This window comes from Lissotriton vulgaris, chromosome 5 (genome assembly GCF_964263255.1).
Source record: "Lissotriton vulgaris chromosome 5, aLisVul1.2, whole genome shotgun sequence".
In the NCBI taxonomy this organism is placed as follows: Eukaryota; Metazoa; Chordata; class Amphibia; order Caudata; family Salamandridae; genus Lissotriton; species Lissotriton vulgaris.
In genome coordinates, this window is record NC_141693.1 from 1,988,941,006 (window position 1) to 1,988,965,658 (window position 24,653).

Here is a 24,653-nt window from a genome sequence, read left to right on the forward strand (position 1 = left end):
AGTAAGAATGCCGCAAATAAGTTAGGTACACTGCCTTAGAGGAAGGCCAATTGTGTTTACAGTCTGCCTGCTCCTGAAATACGTCCATTATTGCAGGCTACCAGAGCACTGTCCCTACCAGCCAGGAGGCCAGTCCATCACAGGACCAGTGCCCAAGCTGAGTCATGCACATTGAAGAAAGTAGGGCAGACCATAGCGACAGTTCAAGCACCCCACAGCCAGTCAGCATGGCGATAAGCAAAGCAAGCCACATTGATCCCCAGCAACTCCTGCATACCACCCAACACTTCTGCGCATCCTTGCTTCAGAATGCTGCACACCCCACCATAGAGCCTCCATAAGTACGAGCACACCTGGGTACTTATAATGAATCTGGGTCAGAGCTTATAGAGGTACCAGCACCAAACGTCACTACTAAGTGGGCCTAATCAGTAGATTCTCTAACCTCGGTGCAAACGGTTTGAGATGTGACCCGTATACATCACACTTTGACAGGATGGCAGAAAAGAGTAAGAAGCAGGTGATGGAGTGAAGAAAAGATTGTGGTTTGGAGATAAAATACGAGGAAAGGCAGAGAGAAAGAAGACAGAAGCAGCAAAGAAAAGGGATATGAATTATGCACCAAGTGTTTTATTCCCCCCACTTACTTACTTGATGTTTGGGGAGTTCGGCTTCAGAGGCAGTCCAGGCTCCTCGTGCAGGCCCGGTTCAGCGAAAGGGTAGAGCTGTAAAGGAGGGGTCAGGGACCTCTGGGCAGGCACGGGTCGGAGAGTAATTTACAGGAGAGGCTGGTGGGGCTGGGTCAGCTTTTCAGTGGCTGGCTGGCGAGCAGATATATAGCAAGTCAAGAAGTCCCCCAGGTGGCGTCCCTCAGTCTGATTGACACCAAAAGAATCATTGTCACAGTGGGGGCTGGCAGCGTTGCGAGGTGTGAATCACGGGCTCACAGTAGCCACAGGGCCATCAGAGTAGCCGTTTTCACACCATGCTACACTGATGGCCCTTTCACTCTCGGTTTGCAGGCCCATTAGAAACAGCAGGGAAGGGGAGGAGGTCGGGCGCCCTGCAGAGGCCTCCTGAATATTCACGGTGCACCACTCGTGTGGCGAAAAAAAAGTGTACTTTTAAAGTATGGCAACTTTACAGTCCCCGGTACGCTCTATCAAAATTAAGAAGTAGGGGAACGGACTAACACAATTTTAAGAAGTAGGGGCACGCCGTGCCCTTCCGTCCCCGCCCACTTCTAACGCTGCTGGTACACAACCCTTAATATCCCCCCCCCCCCTCGACCCACCCTGTGTCTATTAGAAGGAATCACCCTCCTCATTGCTGTCACTAGATGGACAGACTTTGAGAGTCTAATCAACCAAAGAGCCACCTCTCCTCCAATGTAAATAGTGTATCATGCGATAGACGTGCTTGAATTAGAAAAAGCATGGACAAAAAAAGACAAAGTAGGTAAGTCTCCCAAGTTAATATTGAGCTGTTGAAGCGTTTCTCCTTGAGAAATCTCAAACAGGCCTTGTACTGGCTGAGAAGTTGCAGTTTGTTCACTGATATTTGTAGCAAACTGCTCCACCAAGCTTATGGCCCCATCAGCGGTGTCCCTTGGAGACTGATTATTTATATTGCATGATGCTCCCATTTGAGAGTGTGCCTGCTTCAATATTTATAGCTAACTACTGTATAGTTTTTGAGTTCAATATCGTTTTGGCCTTCAGCTCTGGTACCTGGTGCCCCTCCCTGAACAGGGGTAAATGCCGCAAGGAGTGCCTCTACCATCCCAGTTTCTGGGGGCAAAGTTGCAACCCCCCAGGGTTAAGAATCTCATTAATTTTACCTGACTGTATATTTTCATTATAGGGCGGCGGACTTTAGAAGGAGCTGGTCTCGTTGCATTGCTCTTCAAAGTGGGGGTACACATCATTGCCTGTGGAATCCTGCCCACCAGTTTCAGGAACCACCAATGTAGATCGCGAGTGTGGCAGAGAAACCCCCCTCCCCCTTCTGCATAGTGGTCTTCGGCTGAGGCATCACGCCGGGGAGAATTGTAGCAAATATGTGTCTCAGGGAGAGCACACAGAGAGAGGAACGCTGAGAATAGATGAGTCTACACCGGGTAAGAGCCCAAGTCCGCAGCGGCGTTCCAACGATCGAAACTAGCATCAGGTGGGCTTGCAGCAAGAGACCCTTTTTGCTTTTAGCTATATTTGCATCTATTTAATTTGTTTGGCTTTCGTGCGGCTCGGCTCAAATAACAATATCCTTAATCTCGGGATCAGCAAGGAATTTCAATCCTGTATTACATTTCTTTTACCCGCTTTGCCGCAAATAATAATCAGCCCCGTGCCGAAGCAAGGCAGCTACTCTAGGCATGAGCGTTCAGCGGCGAAGTCAAGCCGCCATGTTCCTTCCCCACCCAAGTCAAATGTATTCTAAAGGCTACTGCTAATGTCCACTATGGCCCAGATGGAGACTTAACCATTCCTTTGCAGATTAAAACCGGTGTTAGACAAGGGTATATCCTTGCACCCTTTTTATTTACACTTTATATTAATGGTCTGGACATTTTTTTAATTCAAAGTGTAAAGATCTGCCCTTAGTAGGAATCCGCCTGATTCTAGTCCTATTATATGCATCTGATGCTGTTTTAATGGCAAGAACAATAAAGACCCTTAAAATACTTCTCGATTGGTTTGCACTGTTCATGGACATACACTTTAACAAATCATATCCTATGATCTTTGGATAGAGTGTAGCCACAACACATTTTCATACCATCAATGGAGTTCAAGTTAGCAGAGTTTCCTAATTTTTCATATCTCGGCGTCCAAACAGACTCCTCTGGAAATTGGGCACACTTGAGAACCATAAAGAAAAACACTGCTCTAAAGCGATCAGGGCTGTATTTAGATATGGGGCCGGATTGGGGGATTATAGATTATGAAGCCATTTAGAAGGTTGAGAATGCCTTCTTAGAAAGAGTGCTTGGATTGCTTTGCAAATTGTGGTAGGAAGATAGCAGCAGTATTTTCTCCTTTCTTTACTGTTGCCTCCAAAGTTGAACTATTTGGTTTTGACATGTGAAAGTGACCACGTAGGTACCACTTTTAGTTTTTGAAATTCTGTTTGTTTTATATTTCTACACTGTTTTTTTGTGTTAATCAATAAATGTTTCCTTGCAATGCCTCCTTTGAACTTTTACATACATGTTGGTATATCAGCACCCTCCTGTTCAGACACCTTTTGGTTCCACTTCATATGTTGATAGTGTGCTTATGGGGTGTCATCTTTTGGTCCTAGGTGCAAAATGAAATATCCATCATGCACTAGTCCAAGGGATATGTGAGTGGTGCTAAAGGGGCTAGTGCTTGACAGATATTGTTTTTATGTATTAACACTTCTGTACTTTTAATGTAGCAGAATATTTTGTGGTACCACAACAATGTGGTTGTTTTAGTAACAGCTGTCTACTGAGTGGATGCTCCCATATGCTTTATGAGTGACATAATAAATGGGTTTCATGCTAATCACTATGACTTGTTCCAATCACCACTCTGCACACACACTATTTTCAGCAGGACAGTCACATGTGATGAAATGCATTTCCGCAGTTGCAGCAGCATTGCATTTGCAAGCAACTTATGGCTGAATTTTTGTTTGGCTTTGAAAACATTTCTTTACACGTAATGAAGTGTCTGCATAGAAACTATGGCTTCAGCTGTGCTGTAAATAGTGGTTTTCCAACTTATTGGTACTTGTAAAGCTGCCCTTTTTTGTACATTTATTCTCACCTTGCACCTCCTTCCCACTAAATACCTTTAGCAGTCACATAGAGCCGTCACTATTTTTAACCTAACCTACTGTTGCCATAACTCTGTGTCAGTCTCTCCTTCATCTGGACTTCCGTATCAGTTTGTCTTGCTTAATGCATGCATTTTCACGGTCTGCGGTCACAGTCTGCGTGTTACTCAAAGTGCACGCTATCATTTTTAGGTTTTGCCTGTCCATCGATGGCGCTGTGCTTGTGAAATATATTGTTCATATAAACCTTAAAAGGGGGCTTACATCCCGCCCCCTTGCTTTTCTTTGGTTCCTGTGCTTGTCATTTACTTTTCCACTGTTTCAATTGGCTGTAGCATACTATTTCCTGTTGTTCCGTATGTCTGTCTCTTATCAGTCTCCCATGGCCCAAGTACTATATTCATCTGCTTTGTGGGACTTTTGTTTAACCTTTTGCCTGCACAGCACTTGCCCTGTGCTTTTTTTAAAACTGTCTGCCAAGTGCATGGCTCTCTACAATTTGTCTCCATCCCTCATCTTGCTCCCTCCCCACACACACTCTCGCGGTCTCGCCCTCAAAGTCTTGGACGAAACTGTTCCACCTTCAGCCAATCATAAACATATTAGCCATCTTGGAGAGGACGTTTCATCATAGAATTCAAAGAATGGCAATTGAAAAACAACATAAGAACAAAAGCATATATAAAAGAGCCATTTTCTAAAGTTACTTTTGTAAAAGTGTAAGGATTGTGATTAATAGTAGTAAAACAAATTATATTTTTCAATTTTGCTTCCAAACTATTTTCATAAAAACTTCTAAAATATAGCTTGATTTGCTTCTGGAAAAGTATATATTTTTATTACAAAATGCCTCTTTGTCTAGAATGTGTTTAATTGGAACAAAGCTTCTACACTTCAAAATAGCCACCGCATTTGAGGAAATGGTGACCCCTCCCTTTGAGATACTCCATATTTAAAACAGACCTGCCGATTGCCTGACTGCCGCAGTCTCCAAAATGTGACCGTTTTACATCGACCAGCATCTATCCATCCAATTATTGACTGAGGTGGGCGGGGATGTTGAGTGTTGGAAAATGCATGTTGATATAGGTCTCGCACAGCAGCAGCTGTTGATTTTAGGAAGTGCAGATGGTGCTGTTTAAGGAATTGTGAGCCCCTCTCACTGCTGTAAAGTGTGGAAACCTGGGGTGCAAGTAGGTCTTGTGGTGACATAGAATATTCTGGGTGTGGTATGGGACTGGGCGTCTTGGAGTTTATAGCTAGTGCACTAAGCTAGGACATAGCCATTGCAAACTGTAGTATTCTTCTTCACCAGCACATATACATGCCTGGCTATGTACTCAGTGTGATGTGAACAGAAGGGCAGATTTTATTTTAAAGTGTACAAGCTGTGTCATGGTGCAGGGAAGGATAGTAGGCATATAACATGTGATTCGTCCCACCATAGTTTACCCCCTCTTTTCCCACCACAAAATGGCACCATACCAGTGGCTGGTCTTCACTGCGTAGTCTTTATTAATTCTTAGATAACGCCATCTTTATTTGTAGATGCACAGTCAACATTAGACCAACTTTTATTAACCAATCCAACACACATTGATAAACATTGGGTTGCACAGTATCCGTTTGAACCACAGGTTACAATTACAATTGTATTTACAGTTCAGGATCTCCTGAGACACACTGTATGCAGGTTGTACCAGCAGGCCACAACCCATTTCCATTGCTTTCATTTCAGGCAACTACCTTTCGTCTACCTCCTAGATGCAAACACCAGGGCACTGCTTTGTGCCTTTCCTTGCGCACCAGCTTTCACCAGGTTGCTTCCTCCAAGCCCCGGCATCTCGGGTAGGGCCGGAGAGTTCAGAACCACCAGCAGGACGGCCCTCTCTCCCACCACCCCGGAGCCCCATTGACTGCCTCTCTGTTCTAGGATCTGCCAGCCCTATGTCAAACAGGAGTCCCTGCCATTTTCCTTGCCCAGGACCCCGCCACAGGGCAAGGAGCCTACTGGCGCTCTCGCCCTCCCCCCAAAAACAGCTTCACCTTCCAGATCTAACGCTAAGGCCCTTCAATATAGCGTGACGAATAATTCCAAACCTGCGCAGGGCAGCTGCACCCTATCTGTCAAGTACAAATCCGATTTTGCTGCCGGTATCAGAGTATGCCTAATGGAGCATATCGGCGTGACTGTAGCGAAAAGGGGCTCCCTCACCCCCTGCTGCCCACCGGAATCATAATATTGCCGCCTGCAAATCTCCACCCCAGCATACTTGCTTCCGATGCCTTGAAACCACAGTATGAATGTCACCGAAAAGAAAGAAACAAGGCACTGTAAAATCGCTGCTGCCCCTCGGCCACTGATCATCCTACCTGCATTCTGCCACATCGTTCACAACTAGATGACCTCCACCCGTCCACCTTTAGATCATTTCGTTGCTCGAATGGGCAGTGACCCTGCTTCAATGGGCAGTGACCCTGCTTCAACACCTGAGTAAAGCCCAGCTAACAAACATTCTCCTTTGTCCCCTGAAGTCACTAACTAAGTTAATTGATCAACCAATTGATCTGGGTGCCGCAGGACTACAAACGCCATCTTGGGAAACATGTTTGTTTGCACCTCATCTTGTCTTCCATTTCCAATACCCTGTAGTAGGCAAACCCTCCTTGGATATATCAACTTATCACAGCTCCCCTTTTTCAATGTCCACCTATGAAAGGTAGCAAGCAAATTTTAGCCAAGACATTGCACCTCCTCTTCAGCCTACCCGTACTCTCGCACTTGGCCGCATATTTGAATTTTGGCCTTGCTCTTGACCTTCTCCCCAAATCTGAGTGCTTCTACTCAATGGGAGTTTATTATTTTCTTTCTTGCTTTTCATGGCTTATTTGATCGTCATTCAAGCCCGTCCATAAGACCTCCTTACAACACATCTTCTGGAAGGCTGCTAAACTTGTGGTCATAACTTCTGTGCACAGGGTTAACGAAATATAGGCTCTATGTTCCCATGAACCTTATAACATTTTCCATTGTAATAGGCTGGTGATGAGGACTCACCCTAAATTCCTCCTTAAAGTAGCTTTTGATTTACATGTAACCCATTACCTTACCAACGTTCTTTCAAAATCCCTCTTCCCTTTCCGAAAGGTCTCTCCATTATCTAGATGAAAGAAAAGTCTGTAAACTTTTTATCTACACAATATTAGGGATATTAGAAAATCCAAATAGTTGTGTGTTAATTATGGTCCTTTAATTACCGGTCTGACCACATCTAACCAATACTTACCTGTCTGCATTCTACATTGCCACCAAAAGCTGATAACCTTTGTCTTGTAAGCCTAAAGCGTATTCAGGTAGGGGTAAAGCAGCTGCTGTTGCAAGATTGATGAATATAGCTATGTCTGGGAACTGGAAAGCAGCTACCTGGATATGATCTGTTTACACCATTACAAGACACTGTTATATTGACTCAGACACTTGAACAGATGCACAGGTAGGGCAGGTGTTCTCCTGAAATCTCTTAGCATTGTCTTCCGGGTATGCCACTGGGAGGGCGGGATTTTTGATCTCTAGTTTACCACTCCAGATCTAAACCCCGTTCAGGTCGACTGAATCTTTATTGCCTGTCATTGAGGAAAGAAAGTGCATCCAATACCAGGTTAGTTTGACTAATAATGGGCTCGACTCTGAAAAACCACATACTACTTCTAAGTTTCAAAGGTTTATTATAGAGTCAATGATAACTGCAAATACAGGCATCTCAAAACGAGATTCAAAAGATATAAAGGCACTAATACAAACATGTGTTCTCTAAAGGCTCTTAGGCGACCAAAGAATATCACTAAAACTAATTCCAGAATCATCAGAGTTGCAAGAATAGACACAAATTGCAATCTATCCGTCATTTACAAAGGAAGGAAGGAATCAGGTTAGGCTGTCCCTACTCTGTACTGGATGGTATCCCTACTTAACAAAATCCCAACCTGTCAAAGGTGTCAGCTGTGAATGACTTCCTAAGAAGTTCACCCACTCTTAGTCTTAGGTGAAAACCTATGATCTCCAGTCATGACCCCTCTCTGCCTACCCATCCGCTCTCTGAAAGGTCCCCAGGCATCTGCTCTAACTCCACCCAGGGGTGCTGTCCCTAATACAAAATCACAATTACAGTTGAAACGCCCCTCAAGAGACGCCCCTCACGTGGTGTCGGTTCTGGCTTTTTCCATGATGATCTTCCTTTGGGCCTCGTGTTTAGCGTTGACCTTGCTTCCCAGGCTTCTTCTCCAGCTCGCTGATACCCCCGAAACATTCCTGAATCCTCCTCCATGTCTGTACCAGTCTCCTCGAACAGAGCTCTATTCATCAAACTCTTAATTGGAACCCCCCTCGCACCTGCAGACAGACATCCGCAACTTGGATCCCAATTCTCATAGACTTCTAACAGAAGTTTGCAACTTATTTCTCGACACAACTCGACATGTACCAGCACGTGCAAATTAGAAAAAAACCTTTTTCTCTCTTCAGGCCTACAACAATTCTCGCAGAGGTTCTATTCTCTTCAAATCCCCTCGAGAATTAAAATAACATGTTAACACCTTATTCTTTAATTATGAGAAACACTTCTATGGAATATAAATCTAACGAATAAACAGAATTACTAAATAACATAGTGCAATCCATGTCATGTATAAGTGTACATTTCCAATCCTCTCCGCCCTGGCCATGAGGCCTGTTCCCTTCTATGCTTTGCAGCATGACATTCCTCCGTTAGCAGCTACATAACATGGATCCTGATTAATCACATCTAATAAGACTAAATATTTTCCACACATTTCTGCGTCAGTCCCACATCTATATAAAATTTCTATGTTAACTACACAAGTCTAAGTATAGGTGAATGTATTTTCAACACTTACAAGCACTTCTATTATGGTTGTGCGACCGACTTGTACTTATGGTGCACTCATGCATTTTGTTCAGTTTGCGCTCTCTCAGTTCCCCCCTTTGATGACCTCTCGTGGTCATCATCAAAATTTAAACTGAACTAGTTGCAATCCCCCCTCGTTTCAACATTTCTAAAGCCCTCAGACTCCTGTACTGATTGTCCTGCATTGCAGCTAATCTCCGTTCCTGTTCTCTCCTGGATCTCTCCAACCTATTTGATCTGTACCATTGGTACGACCTCACCAATCCCCACAATATGATCACACAGATCACTATTATGATGATAGGCTTCAGTATATACCATACAAAGCTCTTCCCTATGTTGGCGAACCAACCTCCAACTTCACCCATTCCATGACCCACTTTTTCCCAAACATTTACTTTAGTTAGGTCTTCGATCTTTTTGTGGATGTTAGTTATGTTCATAATGAGTTTCTCAAGGGGTTTTGAATTGTCTGGAATGTAAGTACAGCATTCCTGGACCCTCAAAGCCTTACAGACTCCGCCCTCCTTGGCTAGCAGAACGTCTAACGCAAGACGGTTCTGAAGCACCATGGCCCTTATCGACTGCATCTCTCCTTCCACCAGCATTAAGGATCTAGCAGTACTGGCAGACAATCTGTCTACGACTTTTGCCAGTCTCCTAATTTTGACATCATTGAGGATCAGTCCTAAAAGAGGAAATGCAGCGCCAAATACATCTCCAACTATTTCCGCATCCCCTAGGTCTCTTCTTCCTCTTGTTGAGACCTTGCCCTCTATGATCTCTAAGTCTTGGGCATGGTATATTTTGGGGAAGACAATTGCCAAATAACATGATCCGTACCAGTTATCAGGTAGTCTCACGTAGGCATTTCTTCCACATACAAAATATACATTTGGAATCACTTGCATTCCTTTCAAGAAGTCCTTTGTGTAATATTCTAATCTAAAAGCATGTTCACAACTGACCTCCCCTACGAATACATTTTCGTAGTACGTTTGGCTTCTGTGAAGGCATAACTTCCCTTTCTGTGTTCGATCCAAAGCTATTGGACCACTACTACCCTTCCTTTTGTGTGCTTTCTCCTCCTCGGTCCAATCTGTCTTCCACTGTCCTGATTTTTTCAGAATCTTTTGCCTTCTGTAACGATCATCCACTTGCCCTATAAACTTCTTCTCGACTTCTGATACTTTGCAAGTCAGGTTATTTCTGCGGGCATGTGAAGTATCTAAAGTATCCCAAGGAATGAAGAATTTCGCCAATCTGTCTTCACTCTTATAGTAGTCCCATTTATTCATTTGTTTGTAATTTGGGACTTCTGTTAACACTGAATCATAATTAGAAAAATAGTATTCAAAACTATCTCGTCCGTAAAATATTCTAAGCAATAAACTACATGTAATGCCATAAGTCAGTGGGAGGTGATGATATCTAATGCCTTCATCCACAGACGCAGGCAGTTGCATACACACATAACAATCCTTGACCTCCATGGCATCAACATACTCATATAACAGTTTGGCATAAGCATTTGACCTATAGTCGCCCTGGGACTCATCCATATGTAACCTACGGTTTTCTGCTGCTAATAACGCTTTCTCCTGTATTGTTTCCCCTTTCTTACCAGCAGCAGTGGGTTTTGGTGTCACTACAGATTTTTCGTCTGGTACCCTTGCCTCACTCTCGTGTCCCATCAAATATGATACAGTAACTACTAAAGCTATAAGAAATATCACTCCCACTATTAGTGTGCCTATTATACATTTGGCTCTGCGGTTCGGATTACCGGCCTCCATGTTCTTCAGACAGTATGATTCCTTTCTCCTATTCAACACAAGGTTCTTTCTCTTTGAGTTCCTCTACAGTCTCTCTTGATCCTTCAGTCTTTAGAACCACACAATCGGAAGCTGGCAATCTCTTTTTGCAAAGTCTTTTTTTTTTTTTTTTGAACCTTAACACAGACAACCCTAGCCCTTCTCCGTCAACTTAAAGGAAACCCCTACGTTTTCTCTGCTTCCACTAGGCGCTAGGTTATCTTCTCACTCTCGTTTATTTACAAAGTCTTTAAGCATCTACAATGAGGCTTGAACCAGCGGCTTGGATAGCGTAGTTCAATATTTCCAAACGAAGAATGTGCTCTTCATGACTTGTTATCGTTGTTCCGAAGTTGGGGAATTGTAATTCGGTGAAGAACATATGCTTTAACTTGCTTAGGTAGGGAGGGTTGGGGATTTTGAACGTTAGTGACCCTTCTGTTTCGACTCCAGGCACCAACAGCTGTACTTCTACTGTGATGATGGGTTCAGTGCTGGTCACTATCACCGCCCTTATTCTCCCTGTAGCTCGTTCCCAAGACATCTGTCGCCAGGTATGTCCACTCAGGAGTGGCGTATCTTCTGCTAGGCACACGTACTCTCCTTGACCTTCTTGGATCTGCTGCTTCAGGGCCCAGAGCGCCTTCGTCCAGGTCTGAGTCTTCGGATAGTGGAGCAAGGGGTCTCTCTGGAGTTGACCTCAGGCTTGACCTTCTCCTTTGCGGCCAGCTGGCCTCTCCACGCCTTGCCCTCCTGCTCCCTGACCTTCTGCTTTGCTCGTGCTCACTTTCAGCTTGGCCAGCGTCTGATTCATACTCCCAGCTACTTCCTCCTTCTGTAGCGTCATCGGTTTCACTATTGTACTGACCGTCCTCGGCCTGGTCAGACACGCTCCCAGCTTCTTCTGGCACCTCTACAGCTTGGCTGGCCCCCTCTATGGCTTCTGTCCACAGCTGGACTTACATCCGAGAGAGGAGCTGTTTCTTCCAGAGGTGCTGGAACTCTCCGCGTATGGGACGCGTGGATCCAGTTGGGCAGCCCTCCCACTTTCACAGCAGTATTCGATGTTAGGATGATCTGGTAGGGCCCACGCCACCGGACATCTAGGCAGCTTCTTCTGACGTGCTTTTTGACCAGTACCCAGTCTCCAGGGCACAGGTCATGACACAAGTCCTGGCACGACGGGACCTCGGCAGCCTGCACCTGAAGGGACACAGAATGAATGGCATCAGACAGACCCTTACAATAGTCCAGGATCATATCATCTGTGATATTCAACAATGCTGCAGTTGGGTTTCCAATATCATAGCTAATTCAGTCCTTACATTTATTCCACCCACTTCCACCTCCGTGAAAGAGTACCCTTGTTCGGCACAATAACGTGCAACTTCGTCGGCATATCTATTGCCCTGTGACACAAAGTCTGTGTTTCTGGTATGTGCTGTACATTTCACAACGGCAATAGCTGCCGGACATTGCAAGGCTTCCAACAATAAGCGTACAAACTCCCCATTTCGAATGGGTGAACCTGAAGAGGTCATGTAACCCCTTTGAGACCACAATTGCCCGTAATCATGAACTACCCCGAAACCATATTGGCTATCGGTGTATATGGTGACTCGAATTTGGTTGCTTGCCAGGCAGGCACGCGTCAATGCAACAATTTCAGCTACCTGAGCGGAGTGTACTCCTTCCAGGCATGCGGCTTCCACAACTCCAGTAATTGTACAAACAGCATAAGCTGCTCTCAACTGACCAACCTCGTCTCTTACACATGAGCCATCAACAAAGAAAACTTCATCAGGGTCAGTCAGTGGCTCATCCATGATGTCGGGTCTCGGTTTGGTGCATAGTTCAGTCACATCAAGGAAATCGTGATCTGTACATACATCATCCTCAATGTCACTTGGGAGTGGCATCAATGTAGCCGGGTTCAAAACAGAGCATCTCTTGAGGGTCACGTTCTCTGCAGCAAGAATGACTTGCTCATAGCGCGTGAGCCTGCTATTGGTCAGATGCTGAGTTTTGTCCTGGTCATCAACAGTTCAACAGAATGTGGCACATACACCTCTAACTGGTGTCCCATTACTATATTTTCGCACCTCTCAATGCTGACACCCGTTGCAGCAACGGATTTGAGACATCCGGGCAACGCTGCGGCTACTGGGTCTAAGGTAGCCGAAAAATAGGCGACTGGTCTACGGGCATTCCCATGGATTTGGACCAGGACTGACAACGCACAACCCTCTCTTTCACAACAGTAAAGCAAGAATATTTTGCGTAATCTGGCATTCCCAGAGCATGAGCACGACACAGGTCCTCTCTCAGCTGCAGGAACGCCATCAAACAATCTTTGTCCCATGGCACCGGATCACTCACCTCCTTGTGCGTCAGTTTTTGCAAGGGTTTTGCTTTCAGTGAAAAGTTCGCTATCCACTGTCGGCAATAACCCACCATCCCTAGGAACATCCTGACCTCTCTCTGTGTTTTAGGTGCGTTCATTTTCATGATCGCCTCTATTCTGTCTGGTGACACCTTCCGTTTTCCTTTTTCAATTCTGTGCCCCAAATACTGCACTTCCGTCAGGCAGTACTGCAATTTGCTCGGAGACACCTTGTGCCCGTTTGCAGCTAGGTGATTTAGCAAAGCAATGGAGTCCTCCTTGCAAGCTTCTTCAGTTTCTGACGCAACAAGTAGGTCGTCTATGTACTGGACCAGAACCGAATTCTGGGGCAGCACCAGACTTTCAAGATTTTTCTTCAAAAGCTGGTTAAAAATCGATGGGCTCTCTGTATACCCCTGTGGGATACGACACCATGTTAATACGCGACCTTCCAGCTTAAAAGCGAAAAGAAAGTGGCTATCCTCGTCCAAAGGGATCGAAAAGAAAGCCTGGCAAAGGTCTATCACTGTGAACCATTCGGCTTGGAATGGTATCTGAAACAATATCACTGATGGATTCGGTACCACTGGACAACATGAAACAACTATGTTATTGATTTTTCGAAGGTCCTGCACTATTCTGAATTTCCCACTCGGTTTCTGCAAACCCATAATCGGGGAGTTACACGGACTACCCACGATTTCTTTCAGTATTCCCTGCTTAATCATGGATTCGATCACGGGTTTTATACCTGCAATCGTTTCTGGGGTCAATTTATATTGGGGTGTTCTCGGAAACTCAGCATTCGGTTTTACTATGATTTTCACTGGGTCCACTCCCTCGACTAGTCCAATCTCTTCCCCAGTGAAATCCCACACTTCTGGTGTCACGGTCTCCCTTAGATCCCAAGGGAGCTCATCCACTGTCAAAGTGGGATACAGCTCCACACACGTTCTTGAGTTTGCGACCTTAAAGTCAGCGTCATTATCATTAGTCAGTACCTCCACTCCCTGCGGTGTGCAGTATATTGTACAATTTAACTTGCACAATAAATCCCTTCCCAATAGACATACAGGGCTACAATCACAAACCACAAACTGATGCTCATCGCTGTATTTCCCTATTTTCACTCGCACTGGTTCGGTCAATGGGCTTGTTATTCTCCTGTTTGCGACCCCCACCACTTGAATCGTTTCTCCTGACATGGGCAGGCCTGGAACTACGGCTGATCTCAACGTGGATCGAGTAGCCCCTGTGTCTACTAAGAAAGTCGTGGGACACCCTGCCACTTCGGCCTCAACGTATGGTCCCCTTTGGTCCACCTCTAAGACTGCCCAGAGGGTACAGTCTTCTCTCTCCACTCTCTGTCCCGTTAGGGGATCAACGTAGTAACACTTTTCTCCTCCTACGAAAAGAGGCATCTGTCTATAGGTCTTTCCCGCTGTCCCTATTCTGGGTGGTTGAGGGAACTGGGCTTGTGGAGCTGGGGTCCCCCCTTTGACCACCTTTCCTTGGTATGCTGTTGCCCCTTTTCCTGGAGTGTTTTGAACCTCTTCCTCCTCTATCTCTAGTTCTCCAATTTCAACGTTGTAGGGACACTCACGTTTCCAATGTCCCACCTCGTTACATTGATGGCACCGGGTCGTCTTTTTCAATGTCGCAATGTCTACCCTAGGTCTTGAGTTGGAGTTCTCCTCATTACCTTTGTTCTGGTTATTCTGTCTCCTGCCCACGGTCCCTGTTCCCTGTTGCTGTTGCCCACCCTTACCAGCTGACTGCATCTGTATCACCATCAATTTTTCTTTTAGCTTTTTGGCTTTTGAATCTATCTCATCACTGCAGTACCTAGCATATCTCAGAATTTCGTCCAAAGGTTTATTTTGCCAACAAATCAAGTGTTGCTGAATCATTAAACAAATATCCGGTCTTAAGCCCAAAACAAATTTAGACACAAACTGCCCTATGTCTTTAGGATCCATTACGTCCAACCCGCTATATTGTTTAAACACCTTCAGCAATCTCTCATAATATTCATGAACTGTCTCCTTGGGTTCCTGCCTAGTTCGATCTATTTTGACCCAATCTATGTCCTGCATTGGCACCTTTTCCTTCAGCCACGTCATCACTCTCTCATATTTTGTCATTACTGTCTCGGACGGTCCATTAGTCCGTGCATCTCTCTCTGGTTCTGATGTGGGCCATTCAGCACTAACCTTACATGCTGACCACAAGTCTCCTGGTACTACAATGTCAAACAGGGTGTTCAGGTCAACCCAGAGTACTTTGGAGATTTTTACGAACCTCTCTACCTGCTTGTACCATTCCACTGGATTCTCCCTCAATTTAGGGAAGGAATTTGTAAAGGCAGCTAAGTCCCCCCTACTCCAGGGCACATGCACATAGCTCCCGTTTGCAACCTCACGCAAAGGGTATGCCTCTATCTTCTGCAGCCCTCCCTCTGGGGACATCCCAAGTGTGCTTCTCCTGACGGTCCCTTTCTTGGACCATCTTTCTTTCCATTTATCCAGCGCTCTCCATGTCCTTATTCCAGTGATCAATTCCCTTATGTGTGTTTTTAATCCTATTGTTCTTCTCTCATCTAGGTCCTGATCTGAATAATGTAGCCTGTGGTTACCCTGTAATGCTTTGGTCCTTGACAAGTCTACCATGTATTTTCCTGCCAGTTCGACTAATTTCTCATGTGCTGCTCTCGCTTTCCGAGTGATGTCCTTTGCCATGAACAGTACTTCATCCTGCTCGTACATTTCCATTCTCTCCAAAGGCAAAGTACCATCTACCATGTCATCCAGATCTGATTTTAAACTGGCGACATCAAGTCTCTTTGCTTTTATCTCGGCTCGCAGTATGTCTTTCTTAGGGTGTTCATTGGTATCTCTCCCATCCCAGCTCCGAGTCCTACGCCTAGGCTCAGGGGTGTTCAGGAGAATCCTCCCTTGTTCCCATCTTTCTAAGTCCCATGCTCGGCCATCTTCCCTTGGAGGGTGGTGAAACACCGTCCTGTTTCCCCCAATTTCATTTTGTCCATTCTGCCTGTTTTCCCTAGCCCCATGATAGGATTCTCTGCTGTTCTCCACCCTGTCGCTATTCCCTCGTTGCCTAGTGTCACTCAGTACCTGGTAAGCTCCTTCTCGGCTCCCCATGTCCCCGGTATTCCGTTCATGTCCGTGATCACAGGGGTCATGGCGAGACCTCTCGCAACTCTCGTTTTGTCCACTATTGCCAGACGCATGGTGGGTGCACTTAAAGCTGTCCCTGTACTCCTGCGTTCTCCTATCCCCTTCGCTGTGAACTGGGCGGGACACCCCCCCACACTCAGGGCTCCTGTTTTCCAGTACTGGTCTACCTCCACTCCTGGTATGACGAGTATCTCCTCTACTCTCCTGACCCTTCCCGTCCCACTCTGGACTGCTTTCGTCAGCCCCGCAGTGAGTCCGGATCCTGCTATCTTGGCTTTCCCTTTCAGCTTCCGCTGCTATCAGGCTCTTGTGAGCCTCTACTGCCGCATCCCATTCCTTCATGTACTCTCTTAACTCCTGGAAGGATTTCGGCTCTGATCCCCTCAGATCCACCGGCCATCTCAGGCCCCCCTGATCTCTTGTGGGATCTACTGCTGTATGTACTGGGGTGCTCCAATCCCTTGGTCCTGGCAGCTTTCTTGGGGAATTGATTGTATCGTTCCTCCTCGCCATTTCTGCTCTCTCCCTGTCCAATCGTACCTGTTACTCCCCTCTGGCTCTCTCTGGGTCATAAATCGATACTATAGGACCTATAGTAACAGGTACTTGCAGGGCGTCTGGTAGTGCATAGGATGTGGCACGCTCCGTTTCTGACACCTTTTGTACCACAAACCTTCCGACTACCTTCTGCACCGGACTAGGTTGAGGCAATTCTTTACTTGCAGTGGGATCCCAATCCGTGCTAGGAAGCGGTCTATACTCCCCTATGCCAGCCCCCCCTTCTCTGCTGGGCTCGGCATTTTCTGTCTCTCTATTGTACGGGGGTGGCCTATCTGTTAGCAACCTATTTATCAGGCTGTCCTCTGTCTCGCTCTCATCATCTTCCTCTAATGGGCTCCTGTTTCCCGCCACCTCTATCACTGGGTACAGTTTGTTTACTTCAAGGTTATGCACTCTCCATCTTTTAGCATCCGCATCCCATTTGGCATCCTGCACTGCTCTTACCGATCGTTTCACCCTTTCTTGACGCCTGTTCTGGTTCCTATCGTGCGCCGCCCTAATCCATGCATTAAGGGCTTCAAACTGGGTCGGTCTAGGCAGAGGTCTCATTGAGGTCATAACTGCTTTTAACTGATGTAATATCTCTAATCTAAACGTCCCATACTTTGGAAACGTCAGTTCCTCATTCCCTTCCGTAATCTTACACCAATTTGAAATCCACAATATAGTATGCAACCCAACATTCGTCGCCATATAATTAGCCGGCGTACCCTCCGGCGGGGCCTCTTCCCCATCATAAGATCTCCACCTCTCTCTCTTAAACATCGCTCTTAACCATTTAAAACACTTCATGATCAAATGTACAATTTCCTGCTTCGCTATTCTGTTTACTTCCTGGTGACAATCCGCCAATCCTAGCGCGGCTTTGCTAGCTGGCCTATCACAGTGCGGTCTCACCCCTACCGGCCAATCCCAGCGCGGCACTTTCTGACGTCACTCGTCTCCCCTTCGCAGCAGTTCCCCTCCTTTCTCAGCTCGTCTCTCGGTCACGCATGCGTCCCATTCATACACTGAAAGGTGATTACTTCCGACCAAGCTATCACTTCTCTTGCCTGTGCGTCCACAGTTTATCTGTAATTGTCACCATAACTGACGAAATGCCTTTCCAGGCAATCGTCTCTCTGATAGGTTGCTTACACACAGTAACTTCCGACCAGCGTCCGTTACTCACACACTCACTCTTACGTTCCCCCTATCACGGTCCTGCGGGCGATCAATGGTACCTCATGACCCCCTTCACACTGGTTGACAATTACTCTGGATGTCCGATACACCCGAACCACTTAAGCTCTCTTCTGAACTTAAGATTTGCACCGGTTGCGCGCGCTCACAACCTGTTCCACAGTCACTCTACAGGCATTCAACTCCGCAAGACATTACAACCTAGATACAACACAAAACACCGCAATCTAACACGCATGACCCTTTATACTCACTCTCGACCGATACTGCTGCTTTTCTTTCTCACGCCGTCAGCACCCTCTTCGGCGGGCGGTTCTTCTGATCATCGATCTCTAGGGGCCTTGGGGTAATCTAACCTGGCCTAGATCACCTTCCTCAAGAAGGCAACCATCCTCTATAGCTACCAACTGGGAGGGCGGGATTTTTGATCTCTAGTTTACCACTCCAGATCTAAACCCCGTTCAGGTCGACTGAATCTTTATTGCCTGTCATTGAGGAAAGAAAGTGCATCCAATACCAGGTTAGTTTGACTAATAATGGGCTCGACTCTGAAAAACCACATACTACTTCTAAGTTTCAAAGGTTTATTATAGAGTCAATGATAACTGCAAATACAGGCATCTCAAAACGAGATTCAAAAGATATAAAGGCACTAATACAAACATGTGTTCTCTAAAGGCTCTTAGGCGACCAAAGAATATCACTAAAACTAATTCCAGAATCATCAGAGTTGCAAGAATAGACACAAATTGCAATCTATCCGTCATTTACAAAGGAAGGAAGGAATCAGGTTAGGCTGTCCCTACTCTGTACTGGATGGTATCCCTACTTAACAAAATCCCAACCTGTCAAAGGTGTCAGCTGTGAATGACTTCCTAAGAAGTTCACCCACTCTTAGTCTTAGGTGAAAACCTATGATCTCCAGTCATGACCCCTCTCTGCCTACCCATCCGCTCTCTGAAAGGTCCCCAGGCATCTGCTCTAACTCCACCCAGGGGTGCTGTCCCTAATACAAAATCACAATTACAGTTGAAACGCCCCTCAAGAGACGCCCCTCACGTGGTGTCGGTTCTGGCTTTTTCCATGATGATCTTCCTTTGGGCCTCGTGTTTAGCGTTGACCTTGCTTCCCAGGCTTCTTCTCCAGCTCGCTGATACCCCCGAAACATTCCTGAATCCTCCTCCATGTCTGTACCAGTCTCCTCGAACAGAGCTCTATTCATCAAACTCTTAATTGGAACCCCCCTCGCACCTGCAGACAGACATCCGCAACTTGGATCCCAATTCTCATAGACTTCTAACAGAAGTTTGCAACTTATTTCTCGACACAACTCGACATGTACCAGCACGTGCAAATTAGAAAAAAACCTTTTTCTCTCTTCAGGCCTACAACAATTCTCGCAGAGGTTCTATTCTCTTCAAATCCCCTCGAGAATTAAAATAACATGTTAACACCTTATTCTTTAATTATGAGAAACACTTCTATGGAATATAAATCTAACGAATAAACAGAATTACTAAATAACATAGTGCAATCCATGTCATGTATAAGTGTACATTTCCAATCCTCTCCGCCCTGGCCATGAGGCCTGTTCCCTTCTATGCTTTACAGCATGACATTCCTCCGTTAGCAGCTACATAACATGGATCCTGATTAATCACAGCTAATAAGACTAAATATTTTCCACACATTTCTGCGTCAGTCCCACTTCTATATAAAATTTCTATGTTAACTACACAAGTCTAAGTATAGGTGAATGTATTTTCAACACTTACAAGCACTTCTATTATGGTTGTGCGACCGACTTGTACTTATGGTGCACTCATGCATTTTGTTCAGCTTGCGCTCTCTCACCCTCTTTTCCTTTTTGCTGCAGTTTCAGGGAGGGCTAGCTATTGTATTCAGTGCTTTCCTTCAAGACAATCTCTGTTGAAGTTTTACGTAACAGCATCCTCTTCAGTGAAATACATATATTATTATAATCCTACCCCTTACTAGACTTATAAAAAAAAAAAAGAACTGCGGCAACTGGCACCCACTGGGCATGATGGGATGTCGGACAGCTTGGAGTCCTTAAAGGTGCAGTGTTGCTTTTCAGCTTAACATAATTGCAGCCTATTTGAATATATTATATATTCCGTTCCCTTCACTTAAGTTAAAAAGGTTTGCAAAAGAGGATTTTAAATGTCACCTACTGTTCCAAAATGTATGTTTAAAGAAAATGGATCAAATGCGGACAATATCATGTGCATTATAGGCTGCTAAATTACGTTTTTATGTCACATAAAAAGTCTTGGCCTTCCCAAAGTAAGTGAAAGATGTAAAACAAACGTATACTTCAGAAGAAGTGCTCCTGACTCGAGCACATGGGTGGTACTATTTAGCGCTTAAGGTTTCAGTGGAGATTTGCCTGAAGGAGAACTAGGAATACAGATAGAAAAGTTTTTTACAAAATTTGTCTGTAAATACTGGCTATCTATTTTGTGTGCACTTAGGGTGCCCGGTTAGATGGTGATTTATTTTTTGTCTCCTTTTTTTTGTAAAGTCTCTCTTAATTTTTAAGTGACCTGGTAACTTTGTTGTGACTTTGATTTGAGAGCTTTTTTAGGTGGTGATTTATTCTGGTGGCGTTCACAAAAATTTATAATAAAATACATGGCACAATTGAAAAACTTAAGAAAAGAGATCACTAGTAAAAGGGGTACTTTGCTTGCAGACAGATTTACACAATACTTGTATTTTTAGGTCTCGGCCTGCGAAAGAATGCGCAAATGCGCAGTCGAGCTGGCGAGATTTAATGACATAGAGGGATTTTCACTAGCGAGGTTAAGCCCTGCCCCTCTTTTGCATTGGCTGGCGTCACCTTTTATGCTAAACGGTGGCCGTCCTAGTGACGTTCTTCTTTCTCTTTAAGCCCCATCCTTTTCAGACTGGCTTACTTGACTTATTGCTGGCGTAAAAGCTTTCTTATCTTCTTTATGGGTCCAGATGTCCCGTAAAGAATATAAGGAACCTTTTACCACAGCAGGAAGTCTGGTCACCCAGTCTGAAAGGGACGGGGCTAAAGGAGAAATTTCTTTCATGTTAGTATAATCACCGCAACCTCGCTTTACTTTTAAAATGTTATAAGTAAAGCACGGGTGCCGCGATTATACCAACATGAAAGAAATAGACGTTTTTTCTATTTCTTTCATGTTGGTATAATCGCTGAGGCTCCGGGCTCCGACAGCACCACCTCTATCGCTTCCACGTTGTTTTATTCAGCCGAGTTACACTTGTCAGTGTGTATTTGACTTTGCATTTTTCCATTGAAGAGTTTCTGCCAATGTTTTAACAATACTGTAAAGATTGATGGAGTCATAAAATCTTCTTAAAAGTACTTTATTGTACTCGACATCCCAGCTGAGCTCCTGGCTCAACAACTTTTATCAGTTCTTCTCTCAACATTCCCCTACATGCTGACATCACAACATTCCATGATGTCAGTTAGATATTTCTACACATCTCCCCCCCTTACATTACTAGAAAAAATAATATAGGGCCCGATGTAGGTAATTTCATTTTACCACTTCTTAAATACCGAATGATACCGAATCGGTATTTAAGAAGTGGTAAAATAGAGGGGGGGGTGTAGGTAATATAGAATCGGTAAATACCGAATCGTTAAGATTCGGTATTTACCGATTCTGTAAATACCGATTCGGTAATGCCCATTGATTCTAATGGGCATTGAAGCCCATAGGAATCAATGGGCATTACCGAATCGGTATTTACAGAATCAGTAAACACCGATTCCAGCAAGGGTGCAGGGGGTGTCACTTTGATACCCTCTAGCACCCCAAATACAGGCATGTGTGCCATGTGGCACACAGACATGCCCTAAGGGCATGTCTGTCTATCACATGGCATAGGTGTGCATGCAAGTCAAGTCAAGTCAAGTCAATAAATTTATATAGCGCGCTACATACCCAGAGGGTCTCAAGGCGCTTGAAGGAGGGTGGGGAATTACTTGTCAAATATCCACGTTTTGAGTTGCTTTCTGAATGCTAGGTGGTTCTGAGTAAGGCGAAGGTGAGTGGGAAGTGAGTTCCAGGTTTTAGCTGCCAGGTAGGAGAAGGATCTACCTCCCATGGTGGTTTTGTTAATGCGAGGTACAGTGGCAAGGGCCTGGTTGGAGGATCGTAGCTGGCGGGAGGGGGTGTAGAAGGACAGTCGTGTGTTGAGGCATTCGGGTCCGATTTCGTAGAGTGCTTTGTGTGCGTGGGTTAGGAGCCGGAAAGTAATCCTCTTATTGACGGGGAGCCAGTGGAGGTTTTTCAGGTGACTAGAGATGTGTTCTTTGCGTGGGATGTCAAGTATGAGCCTGGCTGAAGCGTTCTGGATGCGTTGGAGTTTTTTCTGGAGTTTTGCGGTGGTACCGGCGTAGAGGGTGTTTCCGTAGTCCAGTCGGCTCGTGACCAGAGCGTGGGTGACTGTTTTTCTAGTTTCGGTGGGGATCCAGCGAAATGTTTTTTTGAGCATGCGAAGAATGTTGAAGCAAGATGAGGAAACGGCGTTGACTTGTCTGTTCATCGAGAGTGAGGAATCCAGGATGATGCCTAGGTTCCGTGCGTGGTCCGTAGGGATGGGTGCTTTTCCAAGGGCCTCTGGCCACCAAGAGTCATCCCAGGCGGAGGGGGAGGTGCCTAGGATGAGGACTTCTGTTTTGTCTGAGTTCAGTTTCAGACGGCTGTGCTTCATCCATTCGGCTACTTCTTTCATTCCTTCATGCAGGTTGGTTTTGGCAGTGTTAGGGTCTCTGGTGAGTGATAGGATCAGTTGAGTGTCGTCGGCGTAGGAGATGATGTTGAGGTTGTGTTGGCGTGCGATGACCGCGATGACCGGTGTGCATGCACACATGTGCATGCACACCTGCATTCGGTATTTTACCACCCAATTGGTTTGGTTGGTAAAATACCGAATCTGAAAGGCCTGTAGCACTGGAAACAGTGCTACCTACATCAGGAATTTTCCGAATCGGTAAAATTACCGATTCGGTATTTTACAGAATCGGTAAATTTACCTAATCTGTAAATTTACCGATTCTGTAAAATATAGCCCCCTACATCTCAATCACCAAATACCGGTCGGTAATGGCCGAATTCGGTCGTTACCGACCGATATTTGGTGACCTACATCGGGACCATAATCAATAAACTTGCAATACAATTTATCTAAACATATTTTTTTCTTTTATCTGTAATATCGTTACCACTTGACTATACAGACATCACCAATACTTCTTACAGTGCCATTATCCAAAAATAACAACATTTCGCTTGACTTCCCCCACTCTATAAGGTTTGGAATATTTACTCTCTTCATTTTGAACATAACCTTTTTTTTTTTTTTACAACAACCCAATCTCCAGGTACAAAAGTAAATGTCTTCACACCCATTCTTTTATTATAGTATGAAATATTCTTCTCCTGAAATTGTAATGCTCTTCTACACATTTCCTCACGATCAACCACAACTTCCACTCCGCACTTCAACCAAACAGGACATTTTTTGGTATTTCGCAACCTTCCTTTGAGAGAAACAAATGGAGACTCCAGGAGGAGTCATCCTGTGTGACCACATCATTCTCTTCAATTCTTTTTTCCATGACAATTGATTAGCCAAAGATAACTGTACACTCTCCACTATCAAACGATTTACTCGTTCCACTAAACCATTGGCTTGTGGACGGAAAAGGGCCACTCTTTCATGAACAATACCTAAGCCTGACAAAAAAGTTACCATCTCCTTAGACACGAATTGCACTCCATTATCGGATACAATGGTCTTAGGTAATCCTTCATTCATAAAAACATTTTCCATGAACTCAATAACTACAGAAGTATTCACCTGGGATACTGTTTTAATTTCAAACCACATGGAATGGTTGTCTACTAACACTAATATAAACTTGTCAGCAGATCCCAAACTATCCACTGGTCCTAGAAAATCAATATCTAGCTTCTCCCATGGTTTGTTAGGAAAACATGTTATATCCAATGGTGGCTTCTAATTACTTTGGTTTTATCACTGTTAGTGCATGCCACACAATTTTGTACTCTCTCCTCTATGGTCATGGTCAATATCCGGCCACCAAAACATTTCTCTTATCCTTCTTTTCATAGCACTACGTCAAAGATGACCTTCATGTATAATGTCAAGAATTCTAGAATGTATACCTAGAGGAGGAACAAACTGGTTTCTTCTCCCTAATTTTCCATCTACAATGCTCAACTCCTCCTTAACTTTAGAAAACTCACGCAAATTCACACTACAAGCGTCTTCATCATCCCATCCAAACACTACTTTTTCTTCAACTTTCCTCATAACCTCATCATTAACTCTAGCAAGCATCCACTCATCAGCAACCAAGGCTAACACTCCTTGAATTGACAATACCTCTCTATGAAAAACCTCAGAAACAATTTCCTTTACTTCCACAGGCATCCTGGACAAGGAATCAGAAATAACAATGTTACTCCCTTTGGCAAATTCAAATTCAAAATTGTACTCCAAAACACTTAATAACCATCTGGTGATACGAGGAGTAACATTCCCTTTTAAACCACGTCCACCTTTGAAAATGTAAGTCAAAGGTTTGTGGTCGGGTCTCAATCTAAAAGGAAGACCCCACACATGGAACCTAAAATGGTTAATTCCCCAGCAACAAGCTAAGGCCTCTCAATCACAGAATAACCTGTTTCAGCTCCTTGTAACCTCCTTGATGCAAATCCAATTATATTTTCAA